Below are 13,991 nucleotides of genomic sequence, written 5' to 3' on the forward strand. Positions count from 1 at the left end.
GTCGAACGCCGGCTGGCAGGAGGTCACGGGGCAGACCCAGGTGCCACGGGTCGACTGACCGAGATGACCGAGATGACTGGCTGATGCACCACCTGTGCTCCCTACTGTACCAACTTGCTGTGCTTTAGCCACCGGGCGCTCCGCTCGTTGTTGTGAGCGTCGCTCCTCCGCCCTCCGTTGTTGTTGGAGGGCGACTGCCTCCAACTGCCCAGTAGCGTCCTTCACGAGCTTTCTCCACAAAGGCCGATCTTGACACCGCTGGTACCAGTCATCGGCAAGCCCACTCAGCTCCACGTCCTCCTGTACCACATCACTCCATCTCTTCTCTAGCCCGTGCCGCGCCCGTTTAGCCCCCTCGATCCGGCCGAACAAAAGCTGTTAGGCATGCGGTGGCTGGGCATGCGGGCTACATGACCCAGCCAACGCAGCCTTGCCTGCCGGAGGAGCTCACTGATGGGACTTTGCCCATATCTTTCAAGGATTTGTGAGCTCCTCACACAATCCAGCCTGGTTAAACCCAGGATGGACCGTAGGCAGGCCAGCCTAAATGTGTCCACCCGGCGAAGATGCTCCATTAGGGGGGTCCACGTTTCGCAAGCGTATAGAAGGGAGTGAATGACTGTGGCCGAGAAGACCTGAAGCTTCGTGAGGAGCGACAGACCAGGTAGCTTCCACACAGCGTTACGCAACCGATGAAAAGATATTGCTGCTCGACTGATTCGGAGTGAGACCTCTGCTGTTAAACTGGAGCCGGTCATAAGCACACTGCCCAGGTATGGGAAACTCTCCACTCTCTCCACTACTGCCCCATCACCGATTGGGAGTTGTGGGGGTGGAGTGTCCGATGGTACAAAATGCCCAGGCAGGTGCTTAGTTTTGGTGGGGCTGATGGTAAGGCCCCACCTCTTAGTGGCACGCTCCAGTCTCAGCAGCAGCGTCTCCAACTCCTCTTCTGAATGCGCAGCTATTACCAAATCATCGGCATACATAACGTGGTTGACCAATAGGGAGCCATCCCTTGATCGCACCCGGGCGTCGATCAGCCTCCCATTATATCTGTACCAAATGGAAATTCCCCCGGTACAGCTATTGAAGGCTTCACGAACTACGCGGTCAAAATAGATGTTAAATAATGTTGGAGCCAGAGGACATCCCTGTCGCACCCCAAGGTGTACAGGGAAAGGCTCTGACTCCCTGCCACGTAGTTTTACCATCATGAAGGTCCTTAATGATCATGAGCAGAGGGTCAGGGACTCCGAAAGAACGAAGAACAACCCAGAGCTCAGGCCTACTGATGGTATCATAGGCCTTGACCAGGTCAATAAAGCAGAGATGTAGGTCTTGTTGGAATTCCCTACACCTCTGCTGTAGCAGACGGACAGAAAATATGGCATCTGTGCAGGACTGCCTGAAACCGCATTGGGGCTCCGAAAGCCTCTCCTCAGCATGCCTAGCAAGGCGATGTTGAATAATCCTTGCCAGGACCTTTCCCGGCACACTGAGGAGTGAGATGCCCCTGTAGTTGTTACAGTCTGTGCGGTCCCCCTTCTTAAAGAGGGGGACCACCAGTGCATCCTTCCAATCCTGCGGAACCCGTCCAGTGGTCCAGACTGTTGTTATGATGTCATATAGGGCAGTTTTTGCACAAACGCCACCCTCCCTGAGCATTTCGCTTGGGAGATCATCTCTGCCCGGTGCTTTTCCTGGTCTCACCTTCAGTACGTCCTCAACAGATGGCACCTCAGCCAGCCACTCGCAGGGGGTGACCTCTTCCAATATTTGAGGCACCGCAGCCTCAGCAGGGTTATCCCCACTTTGTGCCATGATGTTTCCAGGCTGAGGGATTTCCCAGGACCCCATTAGAGGAGGACTAGGAGGCAGGCTAGAAAGTAGCTAGCGCGTATATCCCCAGCTAGCCGGGTGAGGGGGCCGACACCCCCTCTAGAGTTGTATGCCACAACCGTGCTGTGTGTAATAAACCCGTGTGCCTCCAACTCCGGCGTCCAAGAGTCGTGAACTCTACTACATCTGGTGTCAGAAGTAAAGATCTACGAACATGGACACGCGCCGGACAGCTCGAGTCAGGGTACCGGAGGGGGAGGACACCGTTGCAGTCGGGGAGCCCGGGACGGCTGAAGAAAACACGGAGCAGTCGGGGTCGGTTGCGTCCACACCGCAGCAATAGGAGAATGGAGAGCCGTCGACAGAGGGGCTGAGGGAGGCGCATGCTAAGCTGGCGGAGCTGCTGTACGCCGCTGCCGCCATGCTGGACCACATCACACAGCTGGGGGCTGCTGGACCGCCACGGGGCGACGGCAGCCGGCGACCACAGCGCCTTCCCGCCATTTCGACGGAGCACCACTTTGAAAATCCCGCCATCGCCGCAGCTGCTGTTGAGGGCGTGGCCGGGTTGAGCATCGAGTCCAACGGCGGGCATACAGTACCTGCCGCGTCATCACCAACGGACGACACGTCACCACGGGTGCGACCGGCGATGCCATCGGTTGTTCGCGCCGAGGCAGAGCCGGGTGAGGGGGACAGGGGAGTGCGACCTTCCACGGCAGCCGCTGCGTTACATCAGCGACTACCTCCACTCAAAGAATTTGTGGGCGAGGAAGGCGACTGGGGCGGCTTCCAGCGGCGCTTCCTCGCTCACCAGGAAATGGCGCAGTGGACGGACGCCGAGGCTCTCCGCGCGCTGCCGGCACTCCTCGACAGCGACGCCATCGCCACTCTAACATCGGCACCGAAGGAGAGGCGCTCCACGCTGCAGACGGCGATGCAGCTGCTGGCTGCAGTATACGGTCCGCCGTCGGACTGTCGCCAACTCTTTTACGATCGCCAGCGGGGGGCAAAGGAGTCGCCCCTGGCGTACCGCACAAGCCTCCTGGCACTGGCGAAGGCGGCCTTTCCACGGATGGACATCGAAGGGGTCGACGCCATGGTTACGGAAAAGATACTCCTGCTGGCGGACGACCTGGATATCGTCATCATCGCACAAGACGACGCGGAGATGTGCTCCCTCCAAGCGGCACGACTCATTCACGCAAACCTGCTCGCGCAACGACGGAAGGCCAGCAAGGCGGCGAGCGGGCGTGCCGTGGATGCAGCCACCCTCCCGGCGGAAGAGATTTGCGCCATCGACCATCAACGGCAGCAGGGAGCGGGAGTACGGGCGGACCGGGGCGGTTCGAGCCATCTCGACCATCCATCACCATCGCCAGCGCTCCCGCGCTGTTACAACTGCGGCATCCGGGGCCATGTCGCCTCGGGGTGCCGCTCTCCTTGGCAGCGGGGGACGACACCTCGACGGGACGCCGTCCTCTTCCCAAGCTCCATCATCATAACCCGGCGAGTCGCGGCACCCCCCATGTTTGGCCCACGCACACGCCCGTCACACACTCAAACACCGCAGCGAATGGGGGGTCGATATCGCGCACCATCGCACCAACACGCACCACTCTGGGTACTCATATCGAACCCAGCCAGTGGTCCGTGTTGGCCCATCGTGTTGTAGCCGCATCGTCGGGGTCGTCGGCCGTTGTGGGGCACATCGACGGGGTTGAGGTGCGCATCCTGGTCGATACGGGAGCATCGGCGACCATTATTTCGGAATTGATTTACAATATTCTCCCTGTCCAGAGCCGTCCTTTGATGCCCGTTAACGTGCCATTCTATGCTGCGAATGGGGGCTCACTTGGCATCATTGGACAAATTCGAGCCCAAATTTGTGTCGGGGATATTAAATTGTCTGGGCCGATTTTTGTTTCCTCCTCGCTGGCGGTTCCGTGCCTGCTGGGGACGGACTTCCTGGCCAAAATGCCGATTAGGATATTAATCGACCAGGGATGCATTGAGCTCCCGTCGGGCCGACGCATGGCGTTTCTGCCATCCCCCGTTACGAGTCGGACGGCGTTCGCGACGGTGCCGGCGTTCGTAGATAGAACGGTGCACGTTCCTCCGGGGGCACAAATGTTGATTCCTTTGAAACTTCGGCGGCCCTTCGCTAAGGGCATTGGGGCCCAGGCGGTTCTGCTGGGGCCGTCTAGGGCCGGGGTTAGTGAACCTCATTTACTTCCGGCCCAGACCATAGTAAGAGGGGACGGAGACCCCTTCATCGCGGTCCTCAATGTGGGCTCGCAGACGGTGGTGGTCTCACAGGGGACCGTGCTTGCTCACGCAATGCCGGTGCCCTGTGAGGAACCCGTCGCGAATCACGTGAGCGCTGTCTCTGCGCCGCGACCACATTCGGACAGCGATGAAGGGTGGCTCGAGGCGCTTTGTGCGGGATCGACGGACCTGTAAAATTCAGAGCGTCACCAACTTAAAGCACTACTGCGGGAATTTTCCGACGTTTTCAGTCGGGACAAATACGATTTGGGCTGCACCCATCTGCTGCATCACCATATTGATACGGGTGACAGCACGCCGATACGCCAGAATCCTTTTCGGTTAAGTCCCGCCGAAAAGGACCATGTCAAATCGGCTGTTGATGACATGTTAGCCGCCGACATCATTTCTCCTTCCACCAGCCCTTGGGGAGCGCCGATCGTCCTAGTTAAGAAACAGGATGGCTCGTTGCGGTTTTGCGTTGATTGTCGGCGCCTTAAAATTTCGGTGGCCGACGCATACCCGCTCCCACGGATGGACGAATCGCTTGACGCCTTGGCGGGAGCGCGATTCTTCTCCACATTGGATTTACTTTCGGGATTCTGGCAGCTTCCTCTGGACGATGATTCAAAGCCAAAAACTGCTTTCCGTACACCGCACGGCCTGTTCCAATTCAACCGGTTGCCGATGGGACTCCACTCAGCGCCAGCAACTTTCCAGCATTTGATGGAATTAGTTTTGGCTGGATTGCAATGGGACTCGTGCTTGATTTATTTGGATGACGTTATCGTCTTTGGTAAAACATTTGACGAACATCTCCAGAGGTTGCGGGCGGTTTTCCAAAAGATGCGGGCTGCTAATTTGAAATTCAATCCCCAAAAATGTCATCTATTACGCGAATCGGTGCGTTATTTGGGACACATCGTGGGACGCTCAGGTATTGCTACCGATCCCGCCAAAACGCAGTGCGTCAGCTCCTGGCCGACTTCCACCTCAGTGGGGGAGGTCAGGAGTTTCATTGGCTTCGCGTCCTATTACCGACGGTTTGTCGCGGATTTTGCGACGATTGCGAAACCCCTACACGCTTTAACGTCAAAAGAGGTTCGGTTCCACTGGGGACAGGAGGAGGAGGCTGCTTTCCGCTCCGCTCGGGACGCTCTGGTGAAAGCTCCTCCCTTGGTTTACCCCGATTTTTCTAAGCCCTTTTTGCTTGACACCGATGCGAGCAACACGGGTATTGGGGGCATGCTTTCCCAGGTGGTTGACGGCGTGGAACGGGTGGTCGCGTACGGTAGTCGGGTGTTGTCTCCTGCGGAGCAGAGATATTGTGTCACCCGTCGGGAACTGTTGGCAATTGTCTATTTCATCCAACAGTATCGCCCATATCTGTACGGTCGGCATTTCACCGTCCGCACAGATCATGCGGCACTACAGTACGCCCTGTGAGTTCAACAACCATCGGGACAATTGTCTCGATGGTTGGAGATTCTCCAGGACTTTGATTTTGAAACCACCTACCGTAAGGGCGTTCGCCACACCAATGCGGATGCTCTGTCGCGCATGCCAACCACCTCCGAATGTGCATACCTCCTGGGGTCTGGACGTTTCAGGCCTCCGGGGGACATATCGGTTCCGGTCTTGGCGGCCGCCGACGACGACAAAACATTGATTACTAATTCGATCATATAACAGGGAAAAGATTCCCTGTTGGGGTTGCCCGTCACTGAATGGGGGCGCCTCCAGATGGAGGATACCTCCCTCCTCGGGTGGCGTCGTCGCGTCGACGGTGCTGGGCGGGGGAGGGGTGGTGACAGCGCATGGGAAATGGTGCAAGGTCTGCTGATGCATTGGGACGGGAAATCCCATCGACACCGGCTGGTGGTCCCTTCTGGGTTGCGGGGCAAGGTGGTGTGGGCCGCTCACGAGCGCCTCCTACACCTGGGGACCCAAAAGACCCTCGCCTTGCTACAACTTGATTTTTTTTGGTCAGGCATGACGAGGGATGTCGGGGATTTATTGGGGTCATGCCCTCGGTGCGCGCAACGAAAACCGCCGGCACGGGAGTCTAACCCACCCTTGCAATCAATCAAAGTGTCCAGAATAAATGAGCTTGTCGCGCTGGATATTTTGGGCCCATTCCCCGCCACCCCCAGGGGCAATAGATATTTGTTGACTGGTGTGGAGTATTTTACGCGCTGGCCTATGGCCTGGTCCCTTGCCAACCAGTCAGCAGCAGCCATCGTGGAGGCCTTTGTTCAGGGATATGTCCTAGACAAAGGTGCTCCGGAGCGGCTGCTGACCGACCAGGGCAGAAATTTTTCCGGCAAACTACTCCAACAAGTCTGTGAGCTCCTAGGCACGAAGAAAATTCGTACCTCCCCGTATCACCCGCAAACTGACGGGATGGTCGAGCGTCTACATCGCACCATCACGTCAATATTGTCACAGCAGGTTTTGGACTCACAGACCGATTGGGACCTGCAAATTCAAGGGGTCTTGGCGGCATACCGAATGGCCCCCCATGCAGCTACAGGATTTTCCCCCTTCTACCTCATGTACGGCCGCGAACCTGACCCGCCTGTTCGTGCCCAGCTGCAGATCCCCGCGCCGCAGGGAAAAACTAAATTGGCTGACCATGTAAAATTTAATCTGGCCAAATTAACAGAGGCACGGGATGCTGCCATGCAAAACTCTGACCTCCGTCAGAAAGCAAATGAGCGGCTCAGACTGGGTCGGGCGCACATGCTGCAGTGGAAGCCGGGGGACAAGGCATGGCTGCACTGTCCCCAGGTGCCACTTGCAACCTCCTCTAAGCTGGTGCGACCGTGGCGGGGCCCTGTGGAGGTGGTCGAGGTTTTGCGGCCGCAGTGCGTGTGCATCAAATGGGGGAAGCGGCGGTGGTTCGTGCACCCCTCTAGATTAAAACCCTTCGTTGCGGTACACATCCCCACTTCACACACGCGTGGCCAAACATGTGGGGGGTCGACCGACTCACTGGGTCCGTCTCCGTCGCTCTCATCTAATGCCTTGCCGGCTGTGCCACCTCCGGGTGCATCAGGAGTGACGGGCTCACGCCCGATCACCCCTCCTGGGGAGGCCAAGGGTCAAGCGGCGTCGGATGAGGACTCACTCCAAGACGGACAGTTGCCACCTGACGGTCCGCCACCCGGGGTTACCCCGTGTGAGGGGCCCGCTGCAAGGACGCGCGCTAAAATGCGCAGACTGTTGTGAGGCCGGAAGAAGTGTACATAGGTTGTGTTCATTGTGTGTTGTGTGTGTGGTGTGTTCCCTGCTCATTGGATGTACATATGTTGGGTTCGCCATGTGTTGTGTGTGTGGTGGATTCCCTGCAAATTGTATATAGGCCGTATTTACGGAATTCGTATTTATTCGGGGGGGGTGCGTCGGGTTGTTTCTCTTCTCGCTGTTGCGTTCTTGTTGTGTTCTTGTTGTTGTTCTTGTTATTGTTGAAAAATAGTGAGGCACACGCGCGGTCAGGGGGTAAATGCGCTTTTATTGTCGTTTTTTTCTGTGTTGGCAGCCGGGACGGCTGCAAGCTATGCGGGGGGGGGGGGGGGGGTGATGTAGGGGTGTTAGAGAGAGAGCCCGTTATGCATGGCAGCTTAGGGCAAACAAACACAGTGGGCGGGGCTACGTGAGTGCACAGGGGAGGTGCTCTCTACGACGTCCGCGCCAGGCACCCGGGGGGGCCCGGGGGGCCCCACCCCTCAGCGGGGGGTTGGGTATAAAAGGGGATGTATCGGAGGGCTCGGGGTTCTTGTGAAGCTAACCAGTGAAGACTGAAGACGTCTTAGCTAGAGCCCTGGACTCCCCTGGTTCGCCGTCCTTATCAGGGCGAACAGGACCGAGCCAGCGGTGTGGTCCCGAGATCCAGAGCCGGTGCTCCTGTCAGCGCTGGTCTGGGACTCAGGGTACCGGGCCCGACTTACCAGTGTCGGGCCAGATAGCCTCCCCTAGCCCGTTAGAGGAGGACTATTAGGCAGGCTAGAAAGTAGCTAGCGCGTATATCCCCAGCTAGCCGGGTGAGGGGGCCGACACCCCCTCTAGAGTTGTATGCCACAACCGTGCTGTGTGTAATAAACCCGTGTGCCTCCAACTCCGGCGTCCAAGAGTCGTGAACTCTACTACACTAGTACAGTATTGGAGAGCCAAGCCACAACATTTACAATCTGAGTACGACGTTTTGGCAGTAATTACAACTAGCTTAATCAGGTGACCACCAGATTTGTGGAGAAGTCTTACTGTTTCGTTCCTTACAGTGAGGGAAAAAAGTATTTGATCCCCTGCTGATTTTGTACGTTTGCCCACTGACAAAGAAATGATCAGTCTATAATTTTAATGGTAGGTTTATTTGAACAGTGAGAGACAGAATAACAACAAAAACATCCAGAAAAACTCATTTCAAAAATGTTATAAATTGATTTGCATTTTTATGAGGGAAATAAGTATTTGACCCGCTCTCAATCAGAAAGATTTCTGGCTCCCACGTGTCTTTTATACAGGTAACGAGCTGGGATTAGGAGCACACTCTTAAAAGGAGTGCTGCGAATCTCAGCTTGTTACTTGTGAAGTATTGGAATGACGGCAGGAAACCACTTGACGGGTAGCACACTTTTTATTAAACCTTGACTTGTCACGATACAACGTGTGGTCACTATTCCTCTGACTACACACACTTCACTTGACACGTGTGGTCACTATTCCTCTGACTACACACACTTCACTTGACACGTGTAGTTACTATGCCTCTGACTACACACACTTCACTTGACACGTGTAGTTACTATGCCTCTGACTACACACACTTCACTTGACACGTGTAGTTACTATGGCTCACACTGCATGCTCACACTGCACTCCGCCCCGTAACGTCCGTGGAGCCTACAGGCCCACCCCAGCTTGGGCGTGGGCCACAACCTCTGAGTCCCAAGGGCCGGCCCTCTCACAGACGCTCGGCCCCGGGTCCCAGGGTTCCGCCTCTGGGTCACACAGAGCCCCGGCTCCTACAGGACAGCGGGACTAGGTACCGCAGGGCCCTATCTCTTCCTCCTCCGTCTTCAGTCTTCGCTGGTCACTCGCTCCCCGTGCGCCTGTGCGCACCACCTTATATAGCCCCCGCTCACGGGAGACGGAGCGTATGCGGACCTCGACGTGAGCATCCCCCTTAGTTGACCAATCCCCGCGCGCTTGCCCCAGGATCCCATCGCTGTCAGCGCGCGTCACTGATACCCAACCAATCACTGCCTCATAACCCCCGACCCCGCGCTGACCCCTGATCCTTCACCGTCAGCGCGCGTCACCAACACACACAGCCAATCACTACGCGCTGGCACACGATCCCTACCCCAGCGCGTATCACCACTACATCACCCCCTCCCAAATAGCTCGCAGCCGGCCCGGCTGCTAAACAACACAACACAACGTCAACACAACAAAAACCCCACCCCCCATGTGTGCCCCGTAACGCAACAACAACAACACAACGACACAACACCCGACAACAACCTATGTACAAACCGACAACCAACACAATAAAAGTCAACAACAACACACAACACCTAGACAACAAGTTATGTACAGCCCGACGAACAACACACTAAAAGCAAATCCCAGAAAATGAACGTGTCCAGTGTCTCTGTGACTATTGATCCCTCCCCCCTCCGCTCGCTCCTCCACCGGGGTGATAGAGCGGTCGAGCGGATGAGGAACGCAGTGACGAGGCGCTCCGGCCGCATCGGCTCCTCATTCGGTTGGTCATGAAAAGTAGCGCGACTTAGCGCGAGTCCGCCTGGCCGGTCCATCATATGGGACGGGACGCTGACGACCGTCCGGTGGCTCCGGCAGCCCTGGACGGTGCGGATCGGGCCTGGAAGGACCGGCCGCGCCGCGAGGATCCGGCCGCCGGTGGTTGGCAGCTGTCAGTTCCGAGACACCTGGGAGCGGATCAAGCGGAGACATGTGAGGATCAGGCGGAGACATTTCCCCCCTTGGGTCGTCGGTCACGTCACATGCTCGGCCCTCACGACACAAAGGGAGGCCATATGGAGGCGAGAACGGTTTCAGTCGGGAGGGGTGGACGTACCAACGGCGCTTTCCCCATTTTATTTGAACACACTGGGGGCGTGCAACCCGCACGACCTCCACGGGTCCCCGCCATGGCTTCAACAATTTAGGCGACGTAGCCAAAGGTGCCTGAGGGCAGTGCAGCCAGGCCCTATCGCCTGGTTTCCAGTCGTGCACGGACACCTTCCGTGCACGCAACTGCTCGTTGGCAATTTGGCGAGCCCGCAAATTAAGCCGTGCGGCCTCCCGTGCCTCGGTCAGCTTATGAATGTTAAATTTAATATGTTCTGCCAATTTCGAATTTGTTCGTGGTGTGGACAGTCCCAGCTGCGTTTCCATGGGCGGGTCGGCTTCCCGACCATACATCAGATAGAATGGGGAAAATCCCGTTGCTGCATGGGGGGCCATTCTATACGCGGCGAGGACCCCCGGGACCTGCAGGTCCCAATCAACATGTGCCTCACACACCTGCTGGCACAGCATAGAAGTCAAAGTCCTGTGGAGTCGCTCCACCATCCCGTCCGTCTGTGGGTGGTACGGGGAGGTACGCACCTTCTTAGTACCCAATAGGTCGCACACCTCTTGCAGCAATTTACTTGAAAAATGTTTCCCTTGGTCGGTCAGCAAGCGTTCGGGAGCCCCCTTGTCCAGGACGTAGCCCTGCACAAAGGCGTCCGTCACAGCCGCCGCCGACTGGTTGGCGAGTGGCCACGCCATAGGCCACCGGGTAAAGTATTCGACACCAACCAACAGGTACTTATTACCCCTAGGCGTGACTGGAAAAGGCCCCAAAATATCGAGCGCAACGAGCTCGTTAGTGCGCGAGACCTGAATAGATTGCAGCGGTGGATTTGATGCCATGGGCGGCGGTTTCCGTCTGGCGCAATCAACACACCCCTTTAGAATATTCACCACATCACTCCCCATCCCCGGCCAATAATAGTCACGCTGAAGCAGAGCAAGCGTTTTGTTTACTCCCAAATGCAAGAGGCGTTCATGTGCGGCCAGGACAACTTTCCCCCGCACAGCGGAAGGCACCACGAGTGCGTGCCGCCGGGACAAATTGTCCCATCTCATTAACAGGCCCTGCTTAAGTACCCAGGAGCCAGTTCGCTCCCGGCCCTCCTCGGGACCCCCCACCCTGCGGCGCAACGCTAGCAGGGAGATGTCAGCCATTTGGAGACGGCCCCACTCAATCAGCGACAGTGAGAGCAGCGAGTCCTCTCCCTCAGGGGTAGCGGGAACATCCCCGATTGGTGCATCCGCGGTCGCAGCCAACGCCCCCATACTTTCCGCAGCTGGCGGTTTACAGCGCGCCGATCCCATTAAGCACGCACATTTGTGACAAGGCGACAATCGCGACAGGGCATTGGCGTTAGTGTGGTGCAACCCCTTACGGTATGTGGTCGTGAACTGATAGTCCTGGAGGACATACAACCACCGTGACAATTGGCCCGAGGGTTGGGCGACCCTCAATGAATACTGAAGCGCCGCGTGGTCCGTCCGGACCGTAAAGTGACGGCCATAGAGATACGGTCTAAATTGCTGTACAAAAAAAACAATAGCAAGCAACTCGCGACGGGTGACGCAGTAGCGCTGCTCCGCCGGCGACAAGACCCTGCTACCATAGGCGACCACCCTTTCGACTCCCCCAACGACCTGTGAGAGCACCCCCCCAATGCCCGTGTTGCTAGCATCCGTGTCTAGCAAGAAGGGACTTGTAAAGTCAGGATAACGCAAGGGCGGGGCACCCACCAAGGCGTCCCGGAGGGAGCAGAACGCGGCCTCCTCCTCTGGTCCCCATCGGAACTTGACTCCTTTTGCCGTTAGAGCGTGCAAGGGTTTTGCAATGGTGGCAAAATGCTCAACGAATCGGCGGTAGTAAGAAGCAAAACCGATGAAACTGCGCACGTCCGAAACCGACGTGGGCGTTGGCCATGAACTGACACAGTCCGTCTTCGCGGGATCGGTAGAGATCCCCGAAGAATCGACAATGTGGCCTAAGTATCTCACGGACTTACGAAGAAGGTGGCATTTGGCCGTTTAAACTTTAATTTAGCCGATCACATTCGCAAGAACACCCCTCTCAATCGCTGGAGGTGTTCCTCAAACGTTTTACTGAAAACAATGACATCGTCAAGGTAAATCAAGCAAGTATCCCATTGCAAGCCCGACAAAACCAATTCCATAAGGCGCTGAAACGTCGCGGGAGCGGAGTGAAGTCCCATGGGTAACCGGTTAAACTGGAATAGGCCCCCTGGAGTCCAAAATGCTGTCTTAGGTTTAGACTCGTCGTCGAGTTGCAGCTGCCAGAATCCCGATAATAAATCAAGAGTAGAAAAATATCGCGCACCAGACAATGCATCGAGGGACTCGTCCATTCTGGGGAGCGGATACGCGTCAGCCACGGAGATTTTATTCAGGCGACGGAAATCTACGTAAAATCGCAAGGACCCGTCTTGCTTTTTAACCAGCACAATAGGTGCTCCCCAAGGACTGGAAGAAGGCAAAATAATGTCGGCCGCCAGCATATCGTTGACGGCCGACTGAACGTGTTCCTTCTCAGCAGGACTCAGCCGGAAGGGATTTAGCCTGACCGGTGCCGCATCGCCTGTTTCAATATGGTGGCGCAACAGGTCCGTGCACCCAATGTCATATTTATGCTTACTGAACACATCAGAAAATTCTATCAGCAACGCACGCAGCGCACGCAACTGTACCGTTGACAAATCGTTCGAGTCCGCGCACAGCGAATCGACCCATTCAAGGTCCTCCCTCACTGGATTGTTCTGCGTCGGGCTTGGATCAACATGCGCAACCAGCCGCTCTTCCGCAGGGACCCGTGCCGCGTGAGCTAGCACAGTGCCCTGCTGAATAACGGCCGGCCGCGACCCAGCGTTTAAAACCATCACGAACGGGTCCTTGTCAGCCCGAACCAAAGTGTGAGCCACCGACAAATCGAGACCTCCGACAGCCCTATTTGAAGGACCCAAAAGCATGCTCTGTTCCGAGGTCTCCCCCCACCCATTGTTTCCTCAACCGAAGGGGAATTAACATCTGTAAACCCGGGGGCACGTGCATGGTCTGTGTCGCCAGCGCTTGTATCGTAGCGCACGCCGTCCGAATTTCGGTAGGGTTCGTCAAAAATGAAATACGGCGACCCGATGGTAGTTCAATGCAACGCTGATCGATGAGAATTTTAACGGGCATTTTAGCCAAAAAATCTGTGCCCAACAGACAAGGAACCGCCAAGGAAGAAGAAACGAAAACGGGTCCCGACAATTTGATATCTCCAATGCAAATGGACGCCCTAATCTGACCGACGATGCCCAACGAGCCCCCATTAGCCGCGTAAAATGGCACGTCCACCAGGAGCAGAGGTCGACATTGGACGGAGAGAATGTTGTAAATGAGGTCCGATATAATAGTCGCCGACGCCCCCGTGTCCACTAACACCCTGACCTCGACCCCGTCAATGAATCCCATAACGACCGATGATCCCGCCGACGCAGCCACTATCCTGTGCCCCAACTCCGACCATTTAATGTCCCCTTGGTCCCGCACGAACCCCCCTCGCCGAACCGAATTTCCGATCTCTAACCGGCTCTCCTCCGCCGCAACGCGACGGCCCATGTGTGTCGTGCATGTAGGCCGAGCATGTGAAGCGCCGCGACTTGCCGGGGTTAGTAGGGATGACTTGGGGCCTTGGTCGTCGTCCAGCCGAGGTCCCATGGCGCGCTGACGTGGAGCGCGGCAACCGGACGCCACGTGGCCCCGGAGGCCGCAGTTGTAACACG

The 13,991-nt window shown here is 56.7% G+C and overlaps 1 protein-coding gene across 1 annotated transcript in view; it reads right to left on the minus strand.

The window, feature by feature from the left end:
- The window catches only part of LOC144945539 (uncharacterized), a 127,654-nt gene that overhangs the window by 82,352 nt on the left and 31,311 nt on the right, over positions 1-13,991 (minus strand). The gene's annotated exons all lie outside the window — the stretch shown is intronic.

This window comes from Lampetra fluviatilis, chromosome 38 (genome assembly GCF_964198595.1).
Source record: "Lampetra fluviatilis chromosome 38, kcLamFluv1.1, whole genome shotgun sequence".
NCBI lineage: Eukaryota > Metazoa > Chordata > Hyperoartia > Petromyzontiformes > Petromyzontidae > Lampetra > Lampetra fluviatilis.